This window comes from Narcine bancroftii, chromosome 7 (genome assembly GCF_036971445.1).
Source record: "Narcine bancroftii isolate sNarBan1 chromosome 7, sNarBan1.hap1, whole genome shotgun sequence".
NCBI classification, from domain to species: domain Eukaryota; kingdom Metazoa; phylum Chordata; class Chondrichthyes; order Torpediniformes; family Narcinidae; genus Narcine; species Narcine bancroftii.
In genome coordinates this window covers 214083006-214097809 of record NC_091475.1, presented here as the reverse complement: position 1 = coordinate 214097809, position 14804 = coordinate 214083006, and the positions used below count along the sequence as shown (strand labels likewise).

The 14804-nt window shown below is 42.5% G+C and overlaps 1 protein-coding gene across 3 annotated transcripts in view; it reads left to right on the top strand.

Moving 5' to 3' along the window:
* The window catches only part of LOC138739701 (uncharacterized), a 45602-nt gene that overhangs the window by 15039 nt on the left and 15759 nt on the right, over positions 1-14804 (top strand). The window lies entirely within an intron of this gene.

Below are 14804 nucleotides of genomic sequence, written 5' to 3'. Positions count from 1 at the left end.
GGAGAGGCTGGACGTGGAACTAGAGGATGATGAAGAATGTCTGCAGGTTGGAGGAGGGCTGACATTGGCAGCTAAGAAATTTGGAGGCACAGTGCTGCTGCATGGGTCTGAGAGCCGGCTCGACCCGTGCTGTCTGTGTGGAGTTTGCACATTTTCTCCCTGTGACCATGTGGGTTTCCCCCATATGCCAGTCAGTGGGTTCATCGACCATGGTGAATAAGTGGAATTGAATGGGCCCAGGCAGAATCATTTATTATCAGCTGACTCCACATATACAGCCTGACCTAACAGTGTCTCCCCAGACCACGGTGCACGCACAAAATCAGATAAACAGTTCTCGCTCTTGCTCTCTCTCCACTCACACAGGAGTGAACCAGTAACTGACTTTTCTTGAATTTCACACGCTGCTGTAAGGGTACGAGCCATTTCCTGTCTGGAACGCCTTGGTTTGAGGGAGTGATGTCTGCGCGTTGTGGAGTCGCTGCCTGCTCACGTGTTGCTAAACGCTGGCTTCTCCTGAGAAGGGAAGGGGGAGCCCACACCATCTTGTGCCAACCGACAAGGGCGGCGATTCGGCTCATCTAACCGCACGAATGCTTGGCCCGTTACAAAGATTCCATTACTGTCACATAATGCTACATTGAGAATGTAACATTCATGATGCTCTTTGACTTTTGTCTACCATGAGGCAGTCAGAGAGAATCCACTTTGTCCAGCGCTACTCACAGATTCCTACAGTGTTCTGAGGCGGTCTCCCCTCCAACTACTGACCAGTCCTGAGCCTGCTTGGTTTCCAAGTTTAGACATTGGGATGATTGCCGCAGTTCATTAGTCTCTCAGCCTGCAGGAAGAAGCTATTCCCCAGCCTCTACCTTCTTCTTGATGGTGGTGGGTTAAAGATGCTGTGTGCTGGATGGAGAGGGTCTTCTTTACTCTCTTCAGCCCTGTTTAAGTATCACCCCCTGGTGAATGTTGTCAATAGAGGAAAGGGATCTTCTCAGCCATTTTGATGACCCTCTGCATTGACCCAGTCCAATGCTTTCCAGCTACCGTCCCCTACAGTAATGCAGCTGGACAGGACACTCTCAGTTGTGCTCCTGTAAAATGTTGCTTAGGTGGAGGCCGAGGCCTTGCCCTCCTCACTCTCCTGAGGAAGGGTACCTTCCCGACTTGCAAAAAACCAGTACTGAGTACACAGTTATAAACAAAATTACATTCTCCAGAAACCACAATGTTTCCCACATAACCACGATTAAATCAGGGGTCAGTCTTTTGTCAGTGAGGTGGGCTCTGCGGTCTTCTTCAAAAGAGGTTGCTGCCCGCCGAACTGTGTGGCGCCAAGATGCACGGTTGGAGGCGATATCAGCCCACTGGCGGTGGTCAATGTGGCAGGCATCAAGAGCTTTCTTTAAGCAGTTCTTGTACCTCTTTGGTGCACCTCTGTCTCGGTGGCCATATAACACGATCTTGGGAAGGCGATGGTCCTCCATTCTGGAGACGTGACCCACCCAGCGCAGTTGGGTCTTCAGCAGCGTGGATTTGATGCTTGCGGACTCTGCCAGCTCGAGTACTTCAATGTTGGTGGTGAAGTCACTCCAATGAATGTTGAGGATGGAGCGGAGACAGCGCTGATGGAAGCGTTCTAGGAGCCGTAGGTGATGCCGGTAGAGGACCCATGATTCGGAGTCCGAACAGGAGGATGGGTATGTCAACGGCTTTGGTAGATACGTGTAGGTTATCACATTGTACTGTGCTGTAATGTTCTATGACCTTCCACAGTTTGAACCCCCTCAGTATTGCCCCGCCCTGTCAGTAGAGCATATGCAGTAGGGAAGGGTTAGATTGTGGTGAGTAGGTTTACAAAGATCAGCACGTCAGCCCGGGCGTTACAGTCTGCCCTGTGCTGAAATGTTCTATATTCCAGTAGTGACGCCACAATGGGACATGGACTGAATGTAGAAGTGCAGAGAGACGGGGTCTCCTTGCCCCTGATGTAACAGGTAAGGTGCTTAGGAAACCGGATGGCAAATTCTTTATTGCTGGGCTCAGCGGACTTGGATTGTACACAGAGGCTGGACAGGCTGGGACTTTCTCCCTGGAGTGCAGGAGGCAGAGGGGAAATCTTGTCGAGGTTTATAAAATCCTGAGGGGCATCAATGAGGTGGAGGGTCACAGTCGTTTCCACAGGATTGGAGGGGGGTCGGTCTAGGACAAGAGGCACAGAGTTCCAGTGAGGGGGGGAGATTTAAAGGGGATACGAGGGCCACCTTCTTAACATGGGGAGTGGGAACAATGGGGACATTTAAAAGACTCACAGATGGGCACGTGGATACAAGAGAGTTGTGGGTGTGAGCTAGACAAGGATTAGATTGTTGAGTAGGTTTCTATCTGTTGGCACAACATCATGGATCAAAGGGTCTGTGCTGCAATGTTCCATGTCCTCTCACAGTTTGAACCCCCTCAGTACTGCCCCCACCCACAGTAGAGGATGTGCAATAGGGAAGGGTCAGATTTACAAAGGTCACCATCACATCAAGGGCTGAAGGACCTGTGCTGAAATGCACAGTTTGCGGGAGGCCTCGGTTTGGCAGAGCTTGAGGCCATGGACGGATGTCGGTGTGAGATTAAAATGGGTGGCCACTAGGAGGCCCCTGGTACTGCAGCAGACAGAGCCGAGGTGCCCAGCGAAGTGACCTTCCGGCCTGCGTCCAGTCTCTCCGACGCAGAGGAGCCCACAGTGGGAGCGGTGGCTGCAGCCGACCGTTGTGAATGGTGGTGAGGGTGGAGGATCTAGGCTCAAGTGTGGTGTTTCGTGCGGCCACAGGGGAAGGGACCAAGGGCACAGTTAAAGGTGAGGGTTCCATCACTGTCAATATGACACTACATTTAGGATCCAACAACCATGAAACAACTCCTTAACCTTGTTGACCATAAGGCAGACAGAGAGTTGCCTTGTGCTGGGAAGGGAGGAATGGTCGAGGGAATCACAGTGAGAGTGGTCCCAGCAGAAAGCAGGGAGGGGAGGGAAAGGCAAGAGGTGGCTGGTGGTGGGATCATGTTGTAGGTGGCAGAGGCTGGTGGGGTAGTAGGTAAGGATGAGGGGGAACCCTGTCCCTGTATAGAAAGTTGGCAGACTGGCAGGAGGCAGAGAGCGGAGAAGAAAATCCTAGCCTCAGCATCTGAGGGTTGTTGGGGGCAGTACCTTGTTTCAGGGGGTGTTTGTAAGTGAAGCAGAGCAACGATGGGTGGGAGTCTGTGCTACAGGTAGAGCGGCCAGTGCGGGATTGGGGAGTTGGAGGCTTCACGAGCAGAGGGTGAGGATGTGCTACAGGTCAGGTCAGGCAGGGGATTTTCAATGGGACAAAGAGTAGGTAGTGGAGATGGGAGCTAGGGTAGCTCCTATTCCAGTTGGTGACCGGTTACCAGTGGTGTCCGCAGGGGCAGTGTTGGGGCCACTTCTTCTCACCTTGTATGTTAATGATTTGGATTGTGGAATAAATGGTTTTGTGGCCAAGTTTGCAGATGATACAGAGAGAGGTGGAGGGGCAGGTACTGATGAGGAAATGGAGAGGCTGCAGAGAGACGCAAGACAATGGGTGAAGAGGTGTTGGAGAGTGTACGGTCATGCACTTTTGCAGAAGGAATAAAAGGGCCAACTATTATTTGGCTAGGGAGAAAATTCAGAGGGACTTGGGAGTCCACATGCAGGTTCACCTCCAGGCTGATCAGTGGTTTATGCTCATATCTAGAGGGACAGGATACAAGAGCACGGATGTGATGATGAGGGTTTCTAAGACACTGGTGAGGCCTCACTTGGGGGATGGGGGACAGTTTTGGGCTCCTTATTTAAGAAAGGATGTGCTGGTGTTGGAGAGGGTTCAGAGAAGATTCACAAGAACGATTCCTGGAATGAAGGGATCAGCAGATGGGGAACATTTCTCGGTTCTTTGACCGGGCTCTTTGGAGTTCAGAAGAATGAGGGGGGATTCTCATAGAAGCATTTTGAATGTTGAAAGGCCTGGACAGAGTAGATGTGGCAATGTTGTTTCCCACAGTAGGGGAGTCTAGGACAAGGGGGAACAGCTTCAGGGTTGAAGGTAGTCCATTTAAAGCAGAGATGGGGAGGAATTTCTTTAGCCAGAGAACAGTGAACCTCTGGAATTTGCTACCACGGGCAGCTGTGGAGACCAGGTCATTGGATACATTTAAGGCAGAGATTGACAGGAATCTGAATAGTCAGGATATCAAAGGTTATGGGGAGAAGGTAGGGGAGTAGGGCTGAGAAGGAGAATGGACCAGCTCATGATGGAATGGTGGGGCAGACTCGATGAGCCAAATGGCCTACTTCTGCTCCCATATCTTATCATCTTGTGTCTCTCCAGCTCCTTCCCACAACTCAAGCTCCCTCCCCACCAAGTCCCAGTAACATCCTGTGAATCTTTTCTGGACCATTTCCAGCAAAATGTTCCCATTGATGATGAGTTTACGGGTCATTGAGTTTATGGTCATGGGCATTGTAGGATGTACGGATGGTGCAAAATTCTTGCTGTGGCCAAACAAGAAGATACAACTACAATAATTTACTTGCATTAAAAGGGTAATAAATAAATAAAATATAGATAATAAATATTCGCAGTTATCCTTGAGAAAGATAAGTGCCTTTAGCAATTGTGCAGATGATCCTTTTGTGATGTCAGATCAGTCCCTGATTCGTGTAACAACGAGATGTTCAAGAGCCTGATAGCTGTTGGGGAGAAAAACCTCTTGAACCTAAAGGTAGTGGTCTGAAGGTAGCAGTGAGAAGAGGTTGTGATCAGGATGATGGAGGTCTTTCAAGATGTTGGCTGCCTGTAGACAGGTGCAATGGAGGGGGGGGGGTCAGAGCAGGTGATGGTCCTGGCTGTGTTTATTACCTTCTGCATTCCTGGGCACTCGAATTCCCAAACAAGACTGATACAACTGTGAGAAACAGAAGTACCTTCACAGAATTTGCTCGAGACAAAAATTGAGAACAAATAACATTTATTATACAACAATGCAAAGTTGGGTGATTCCCCTCACCCTGGGAATACACACACACACTGGGGCTCACCCAACTTTTATACAGTTTATTTCAGTATAGAAGTACCCCCCCCCCCTTACATTCTTCTGCCTCCTGGATGAGTTTGGCATTAGGCAATCTTGTCTGCCTATGTGCTGTTTCTGTGAACTTGGAGGACCGGGGGGGGGGGGGGGGTATCCTGTCTGTGTCCCATCATGTCATTGTCCTTATTCACAAACCTGCCTTTGTCCTTATTCACACCTTCCCAACCCTCAGGGCTTACTAATTCAATATGCAGAATTTGCTGTCTAGAAGACCCTTATCTCATTCAGATGAACCCTACCCTTATCTATTCATACTGGCTTTATTCATTACACAATATCCATACTAGCTTTCTTCATCTCTCATATTTTCATATTAGCTTTACTCATCTCTCACACAACCAGCCAGCAAACTTTCCACACAGTGTGTGATGGAGTATTCAACAACATGCCAATTCTCCTCACACTCTCTGTAGGGGCATCTCTACCTTCTTCAGGTTGGCTTCAGGAAAGTCTCCTGAAATATGGATTCCCAGGAACTTGAAGGTTCTGACTCTCTCCCCCTCCGTCCCATCAATGCGAACAGGTGCGTAGTCCCTGGACTTCTTCCTAAAATTCACAACCAGCTCCTTGGACTTGGTGATGCTGAAAGAAGATGGTTGTTCTGGTACCACCCAACCAAGTTTGCGATCCCCATCCTGGATACTGGCTCCTGTTATTCAGTCAACAACAGTGATGTCATCAGCAAATCTGCAGATTGTGTCTGAGCTGAACGGGGCTGTGTAGTCATGAGTGACTGTAGAAGGTGTAGAGTAGGGGATTCAGCAAGGAGGGAGTGATGTGGCTGATCCACGTGGATTGGGTTTGCTGATGAAGAAGTCAAGGATCCAGTTGCAGAAGGCGGGACAACGTCTCAGGTTTTGCTGGTGTGATGAACAGCCAGATGTGGGTGTTCCTGTGGCCCAGGTGATCTAACGCAGAGTGGAGGGCCAGTGAGATGGTGTCTGACGATATGTGAATGGGAGTGGGTGCAGGTCCTTCCTGAGACAGGAGTTGGTTTGCTCCACAACTCCTCCAAGCTCTTCACCACTGTAGACATCCAGCCAATAGTGGTTGAGGCAGGTCGCCTTGGGCCCCTGGAATGATGGATGTCCTTTTCAACCAGGTTGGGCCTCTGACCGTTCTACTGAGAGGATGAAGATGTTTGTACAAACCAGTTGACTGCCACAGGTTTTATGTACTTGGCCACAGAGCAACAACAAACTGGGAGAGAGGGCACCTTCTGTGTTCAGTGGCAACTGCCCTCCCTCACATTGGTGTTCAAGAAGGCAGCTGGGCAAAATGTTCTCCAGGATGTTGAAGGACTAGCAATAGATGTTGGCTCTGGTGGTCCATATCCAGAACATGAAGGAATGCCACCTGATGGGTTGTGCTTACCACAGCGAATGGGATGGTACGGTGGTTAACCACTCCGTGGTGACCTCCAGGTTCACCAGTCCACACAGTGTGCAAAGTGAGGGTCTGCTTGTAGTTTGTGTGTGGAGAGTCCTGACACTGGCTGGGGAGCAACTGGTTGGTGAGAAGGTGGCCTGTCCACCCCTCTCACTGATCAATGCCAGTGCCTTCCTCCTCCCTCCGCTCCCCCCATCCCGGTACCAACTGCACATCTGAGACACCACAAAGAAGACCAGAACAAACCTGGTGAAAAGATGCCAGCCTTCCACCGTGCACCCTGCAGCACTAAGGACCCCAAGATTAGCTGGGTGTGAGGGGGTCATCTCCCATGCTCCAGCAAGGAGGACCTTCTGCCACAGTGAGCTCACAGCTGGTGTGTAAGAGGGAAGGAACGTGGTGACCGGGAGTGGTGGTGATGGAGCTTTGAGCATGTTGTCAGACATTGGGTCCAGTTCTAGACCAGGAGCTGGGTGTGAGCATCCTGCAAGGCTTGGATAGATGGGCAGGGATGGACAGACACACACCAGAATAAACTGAGCACAAGGATCTCACTGACATGAGTGGTTCACACTCGTTCTCTCCCCACTCGTAGTTTTGTTCCACTTTTTAAATGAGTTTGTGAACTGAAATGCAATGATTTCTCAGCTGCTGTGGGATGTTGGATTCCAGGGGGTCAGACCTGGCCTGTAGATGCTGCAACCGGTAATGCAACTAGCCACCTCATCTGCTCTCGCTCTCGCTCTCGCTCTCGCTCTCGCTCTCGCTCTCGCTCTCGCTCTCGCTCTCGCTCTCGCTCTCGCTCTCGCTCTCGCTCTCGCTCTCGCTCTCGCTCTCGCTCTCGCTCTCGCTCTCGCTCTCGCTCTCGCTCTCGCTCTCGCTCTCGCTCTCGCTCTCGCTCTCGCTCTCGCTCTTATCACACTGCCTTTACAGCGCCAGCGATTGGGACCAGTGTTTGAATCCCATGCTGTCTGCAAGGAGTCTGTACCTGTTATCTGCATGGGTTTTTGCCAGGGCGCCGGTTTCCTCCCACCGTTCAAAAACCTACTGGTAAATCAGGTGATATTAGGTGGCATGGGCTTGTGGGCTGGAAGGGCCTGTTACTGTGCTGTATGTCTAAATTTATAATTAAAATGTTTAAAAATTATAAATTTCACTTTAAATTTTACAGGATGCAGAGTTGGGTAGAGAAGTGGCAGATGGAGTTTAATCCCATAAGTGTGAGGTGATGCTTTTTGGAAATTCCAGCTGTCCATACTCAATGGCAGGATTCTTAACAGTGTGGAGGACCAGAGGAATCTTCAGGTCTAGATCCAAAAGATCACTCAAGGTTGTGGCACAAGTTAAGAAGGCTTATGAAGTGCTAGGGATTGAGATCATTAGTCAGGGGATTGAGATCAAGAATCCTGAGGTAATGTGAAGCAGGAAGGTCTGCAGCTTTGTAGTAAAACACACACTGAAATTTTGGAGTAACTCCGCCTGTCTCACAGCATCCATAGGAGGTAAAGATATGTTACTGTCATTTCGGGCCTGAGCTCTTCCTCAAGGTAATGATACAGCTCTATGAAATTCTGTTGTGACCACACAGAGTATTGTGTTCAGTTCAGGTCACCTTATTGTAGGAAGAGTTTGGAGAGGGTAAAGACAAGACTTTCCTTATTCTGACATCTTAATTTCAAAGTATCACCTTCCAAAGTGTGAGCTGCGATATCCCAAATTTCAATCTCTTTAATTCAACAAATCAAACTGTTGCTGTTTCTTAATGTAGTTTTAATTTGTTGATAAAATGGATAAACATTTTGCATAGCTTCGCAACAAGATTTTCATAACTATGAATAATAAAGCATTTACTGTAAAACATATAAAAATATATAGAGATACAAAAACTTAGAGATACAAAATTTCAAAGAAAAATTTCCCGTGCTCACGCTTCCTTCACATATTGTCGAATAATGAGGAAGCTGTTAGTCTGGGTGGATATTGTGACATATTACATCATAGTCACTATGGTAACAAACAATAGTTCTCTTAAAGAGACAGGGACAAAATTAACTAAGAATCGAAAAACATAAGGTTTTAACCTTTACATTTTGGCCCCTAATTATTATAATAGACATTATTTTATGTAATAATTACTATTTCAGATCCACAAAGTAAATATGGGAGTATAAGATTAGAAAAAGGTCAATTTAAGTAACCAGTCTTTGTTTTAATCCTTGCTTGCCAAACAAAACCTTTCTTGTCTGGAATTATATCTTTTTTTTAAATTTTTTATTTTTTACACCATAAATCACATTAACCATGGTACACACTTTTTCCTTTTCACACATATACAGTGCCATTTTCTCCCCACCCCCCCCCCCCCCGTCCATTTAAGGTATACAATCTAGGATACATTTAACCAGTCAGACAATGTTGTCACTCAACAAAAATACACCAGAAATTCTACTGAGTCCATTCTTTTAATTTCCTTCTCCTTCCATCAACTTAGGTAATGATTGTCCCCGGTAGGTTTTCGCTATTGTATTTAATGTAAGGTTCCCATATTTGTTCGAATATTTCAATATTATTTCTTAAACTATATGTTATTTTTTCCAATGGAATACATTTATTCATTTCTATATACCATTGTTGTATTTTCAAATTATCTTCCAATTTCCAGGTTGACATAATACATTTTTGTGCTACGGCTAGAGCTATCTTAACAAATCTTTTTTGTGCACCATCCAAATCAATTCCAAATTCTTTGTTTTTTATGTTACTTAGGAGGAAGATCTCTGGATTTTTTGGTATATTGTTTTCTGTAATTTTATTTAATATCTGGTTTAGATCTTCCCAAAATTTTTCTACTTTCTCACATGTCCAGATTGCATGAATTGTTGTTCCCATTTATTTTTTACATCGAAAGCATCTATCAGATACTGTTGGATCCCATTTATTTAACTTTTGAGGTGTAATGTATAGCCTGTGTATCCAGTTATATTGTATCATACGTAACCTCGTATTTATTGTATTTCTCATCGTTCCAGAAAATAACTTCTCCCATGTTTCCTTTTTTATCTTCATATTTAAATCTTGTTCCCATTTTTGTTTAGTTTTACCATTTGTTTCCTCATTCTCCTTTTCTTGCAGTTTAATATACATATTTGTTATAAATCTTTTGATTATCATTGTGTCTGTGATCACATATTCAAAGTTACTTCCCTCTGGTAACCTCAGACTGCTTCCTAATTTGTCCTTCAAGTAGGATCTCAATTGGTAATATGCCAGCACTGTATCTTGAGTTATATTGTATTTATCTTTCATTTGTTCAAAGGATAATAATCTGTTTCCCGAAAAGCAATTTTCTATTCTTTTGATCCCTTTTTTTCCCATTCTCTAAAGGAAAGGTTATCTATTGTAAAAGGGAGTAACTTGTTTTGCGTCAATATTAGTTTTGGTAATTGATAATTTGTTTTATTTCTTTCTACATGAATCTTCTTCCAAATATTGAGGAGATGATGTAATACTGGAGAACTTCTATGTTGTACCAATTTTTCATCCCATTTATATAATATGTGTTCAGGTATCTTTTCCCCTATTTTATCTAATTCTAATCTCGTCCAATCTGGCTTTTCCCTTGTTTGATAAAAATCTGATAGGTATCTTAATTGTGCGGCTCTATAATAATTTTTAAAGTTTGGCAGTTGTAAGCCTCCTTGTTTATACCATTCTGTTAATTTATCTAGTGCTATCCTCGGTTTCCCCCCTCTCCATAAAAATTTCCTTATTATTTTCTTTAACTCCTTGAAGAATTTCTCTGTCAGTTGTATTGGCAATGCCTGAAATAAGTATAATATCCTTGGAAAAATGTTCATTTTAATACAGTTCATCCTTCCTATTAGTGTTAGTGGTAAATCTTTCCAATGCTCTAAATCGTCCTGTAATTTTTTTCATTAGTGGATAATAATTGAGTTTATATAGTTGGCCGAGATTTTTGTTTATTTGTACACCTAGGTATCTTATTGCTTGCATTTGCCATCTAAATGGTGATTCCTTCTTAAATTTTGAGAAATCCGCATTATACATAGGCATTGCTTCACTTTTATTTACGTTTATCTTGTAACCCGACACTTCTCCATATTCCTTCAATTTCTTATATAATTCTTTTATTGATAGTTCTGGTTCTGTTAAGTACACTATAACATCATCTGCAAATAAACTGATTTTATATTCCTTGTCTTTTATTTTTATTCCTTTTATATTATTATCTATTCTTATCAGTTCTGCTAGTGGTTCTATAGCTAATGCAAACAATAAAGGTGATAGTGGGCATCCCTGCCGTGTTGACCTGCTTAAGTTAAATTGCTTTGATACATGTCCATTTACTGTCACTTTCGCTAACGGTCCCTTATATAATGCTTTAATCCAATTAATATACTTCTCCGGTAAACTGAATTTTTGCAATACTTTGAATAAATAATTCCATTCTACTCTGTCAAAGGCCTTCTCTGCGTCTAAAGCAACTGCTACTGGAGGTGCTTTATTTCCTTCTACTGCATGAATTAAGTTAATAAATTTACAAATATTGTCTGTTGTGCGTCTTTTTTTGATAAATCCAGTTTGGTCTAAATTTACCATTTTCGGTACATGCTCTGCTAATCTGTTTGCTAATAGTTTAGCTATTATCTTATAATCTGTGTTAAGTAAGGATATTGGTCTATATGACGCTGGTGAGAGTGGATCTTTTCCTTGCTTTAGTATTACTGTAATTATTGCTGTTTTACATGAATCTGGTAAGCTTTGTGTTTCATCAATCTGGTTGATTACTTCCAGGAGGGGTGGAATTAATAAGTCTTTAAATGTTTTATAGAATTCTATTGGGAATCCATCCTCTCCTGGTGTCTTATTATTTGGTAATTTTTTTATTATCTCTTGTATTTCTACTATTCCAAATGGCTCTGTTAATTTATTTTGTTCCTCTATTTGTAATTTTGGTAGTTCAATTTTAGTTAAAAATTCATCTATTTTGTCTTCCTTCCCTTCGTTTTCAGTTTGGTATAATTGTTAATAGAATTCTCTAAAGTTTTCATTGATCTCCGTTGGATTATATGTGATTTGTTTGTCTTTTTTCCTTAATGCCAATACCATTCTCTTAGTTTGTTCTGTCTTAATCTGCCATGCTAGAATTTTGTGCGTTTTTTCTCCTAGTTCATAATATTTCTGTTTTGTCTTCATTATGTTCTTCTCCACCTTATATGTTTGTAGTGTTTCATATTTTATTTTTTTATCTGCCAATTCTCTTCTTTTAGTTGTGCCTTCCTTCATTGCTAATTCTTTTTCTATATTTACTATTTCCCTTTCCAACTGCTCTGTTTCCTGATTATAGTCCTTCTTCATCTTGGTTACATAACTTATTATTTGCCCTCTAATGAATGCTTTCATTGCATCCCATAGTATAAACTTATCTTTCACTGATTCCGTATTTATTTCAAAATACATTTTAATTTGTTTTTCAATAAATTCTCTAAAATCCTGCCTTTTAAGCAACATGGGGTTTAATCTCCATCTATACATTCTTGGAGGGATGTCCTCTAACTCTATTGTCAATATCAAGGGTGAATGGTCCGATAATATTCTAGCTTTATATTCTGTTTTTTTTACTCTATCTTGCATACTAGCTGATAACAAAAATAGGTCTATTCTTGAATATGTTTTATGTCTAGCCGAGTAATATGAATATTCCTTTTCCTTTGGGTGTTGTTTCCTCCATATATCCAAAAGTTGCATTTCTTCCATCGATTTAATTATAAATTTGGTTACTTTGTTCTTTCTGTTAATTTTTTTCCCAGTTTTGTCCATATTTGAATCCAAATTCAGGTTTAAATCCCCTCCTATTAATATGTTCCCTTGCATATCTGCTATCTTCAAAAAGATATCTTGCATGAACTTTTGATCTTCTTCGTTAGGTGAATATACATTGAGTAGATTCCAAAACTCCGAATATATCTGACACTTTATCATTACATATCTCCCTGCTGGATCTATTATTTCCTCTTCTATTTTAAATGGCACATTTTTACTAATTAATATAGCTACTCCTCTTGCTTTTGAATTATACGATGCTGCTGTTATGTGTCCTACCCAATCTCTCTTTAATTTCTTATGTTCCAATTCAGTTAAATGTGTTTCTTGCACAAATGCTGTATCAATTTTTTCTTTTTTCAGTAAACTTAGCAGTTTCTTCCTTTTAATTTGGTTATGTATTCCATTAATATTTAAAGTCATATAGTTCAACGTAGCCATTTTATACTTTGTTTATCTTCCCTTTCTGTTTCTCCATCATTACTTTTCCTTCTTATCCATTTCTGTTTTTTTGTTTTGAATCCTTTATAAGACAACATTCCTAAAACATCAAACATTTTCCTTATTCTCCTATTTAAAACTTATTTAGCCCCAATCCCCCCTTCCCCTCCTGAGTTGTCCTTTATCCCTTGTCGGACAACCACATCTCCCCTCTCCATTTGGATTTGCGAATTCACTCGCAAGCGTCAGCTGATTTTGCAGTGACCGTAATACCCCCCCACCCAGCCCCCCCAGAAAAGATTTTGCTTTTCATATGTGACAAAGGTCACTCTTTTAATTCCCTCCTTATTCCCTCTATTCCTTTTCCTTCCCTTATTAATTCTTGTCCATACTATCTATATTTTCCTCTAAATACGGATACACTCATGTATGCACATTATACATATACACACATATACCCCTTTACCCACATACATATAAATCGTGGTCATTTTTACTCTTATTACATGTCTTCATCTCTCTGTTTGTTTTGTAGTTGTTCTGCAAATTTCCTTGCTTCCTCTGGATCCGAGAATAGTTTTTTTTTCCATAAGATCGTTTTCGATGTTTTGAACTCTTTCCTCCTCTTCAGGAGCTCAAAACTTATGTCTTTTTAGTTTGCAGTGTTTTGTACTCTCGTTACACGTCTTCATCTCTCAGTCTATTTTGTAATTGTTCTGCAAATTTTCGTGCTTCCTCCGGATCCGAGAATAGTCTGTTTTGTTGTCCTGGAATAAATATTTTCAATACCGCTGGATGCTTTAGTATAAATTTATACCCTTTCTTCCATAAAATCGCCTTTGCTGTATTGAATTCCTTTCTCTTCTTCAGGAGTTCAAAACTTATATCTGGATAAATGAAGATTTTTTGCCCTTTGTACTCCAGTGGCTTGTTGCCCTCTCTTACTTTTTCCATTGTCTTCTCCAGTACCTTTTCTCTTGTAGTATATCTTAGGAATTTTACTAAAATAGATCTTGGCCTTTGTTGTGGTTGTGGTTTAAAGGCCAATGCTCTATGTGCCCTTTCTATTTCCATTTCTTGCTGTAGTTCTGGACATCCTAGGATCCTGGGGATCCAATCTTTTATAAACTCTCTCATATTCTTGCCTTCTTCATCTTCCTTAAGGCCCACTATCTTTATGTTATTTCTTCTGTTATAATTTTCCATTATATCTATTTTCTGAGCTAACAGTTCTTGTGTCTCTATAACTTTTTTATTAGATTCCTCTAATTTCTTTTTTAAGTCCTCTACCTCCATTTCTACTGCTGTTTCCCGCTCTTCCATCTTGTCCATTCTCTTTCCCATTTCTGTTAAGGTCATATCTATTTTATTCATTTTCTCTTCTGTATTGTTTATTCTTCTTCTTAAATCATTAAATTCCTGCGCTTGCCATTCTTTAAATGACTCCATGTATTCTTTAATAAGAGAAAGTAAATCCTTTATCTTGCCTTTCCCTTCTTCTTCTATTTCACTGTCCTCTTCCTCTTCCTCTTCTTCCTCTGGGTTGGCCATCTGTTGTTTCTTTGTTGCCCTTTTCTTCTCTTCTTTCTTGTTTTCGTTGTCTTCTATGTTCTCCTCTTGCTGCAGGTGTTCTGCAGCTGTCGTTGCCGGCTGTGGAGATCGACTCCCCAGCTGGTCACCCCTCCCGTCGGTGTGTTTTTTTTCATGCGCGGTTGCGCACTTTTACTCGGCTCAGCGAGCCATTTTTGTAGTCCACTTTCTACCGACCTGAGGGAGCGGGTTTCTCTCTCCACCGCGGGCCTCTTCGAGCAGGTAAGGCCTTTTCCTTCATCTTCTGTTGTCTTCTCTTCCTCTCTTCTTACCGTTGGTTTCGACTTTTCTTTTTTCGTCGCCATCTTCTTTCCACCTTTATATTCACTTTACTTTGATTTTTATTTCTGTGCCTTTGTGTTTTGCTTTGTTTTTTCTGACTTTCCTGGAGAGGG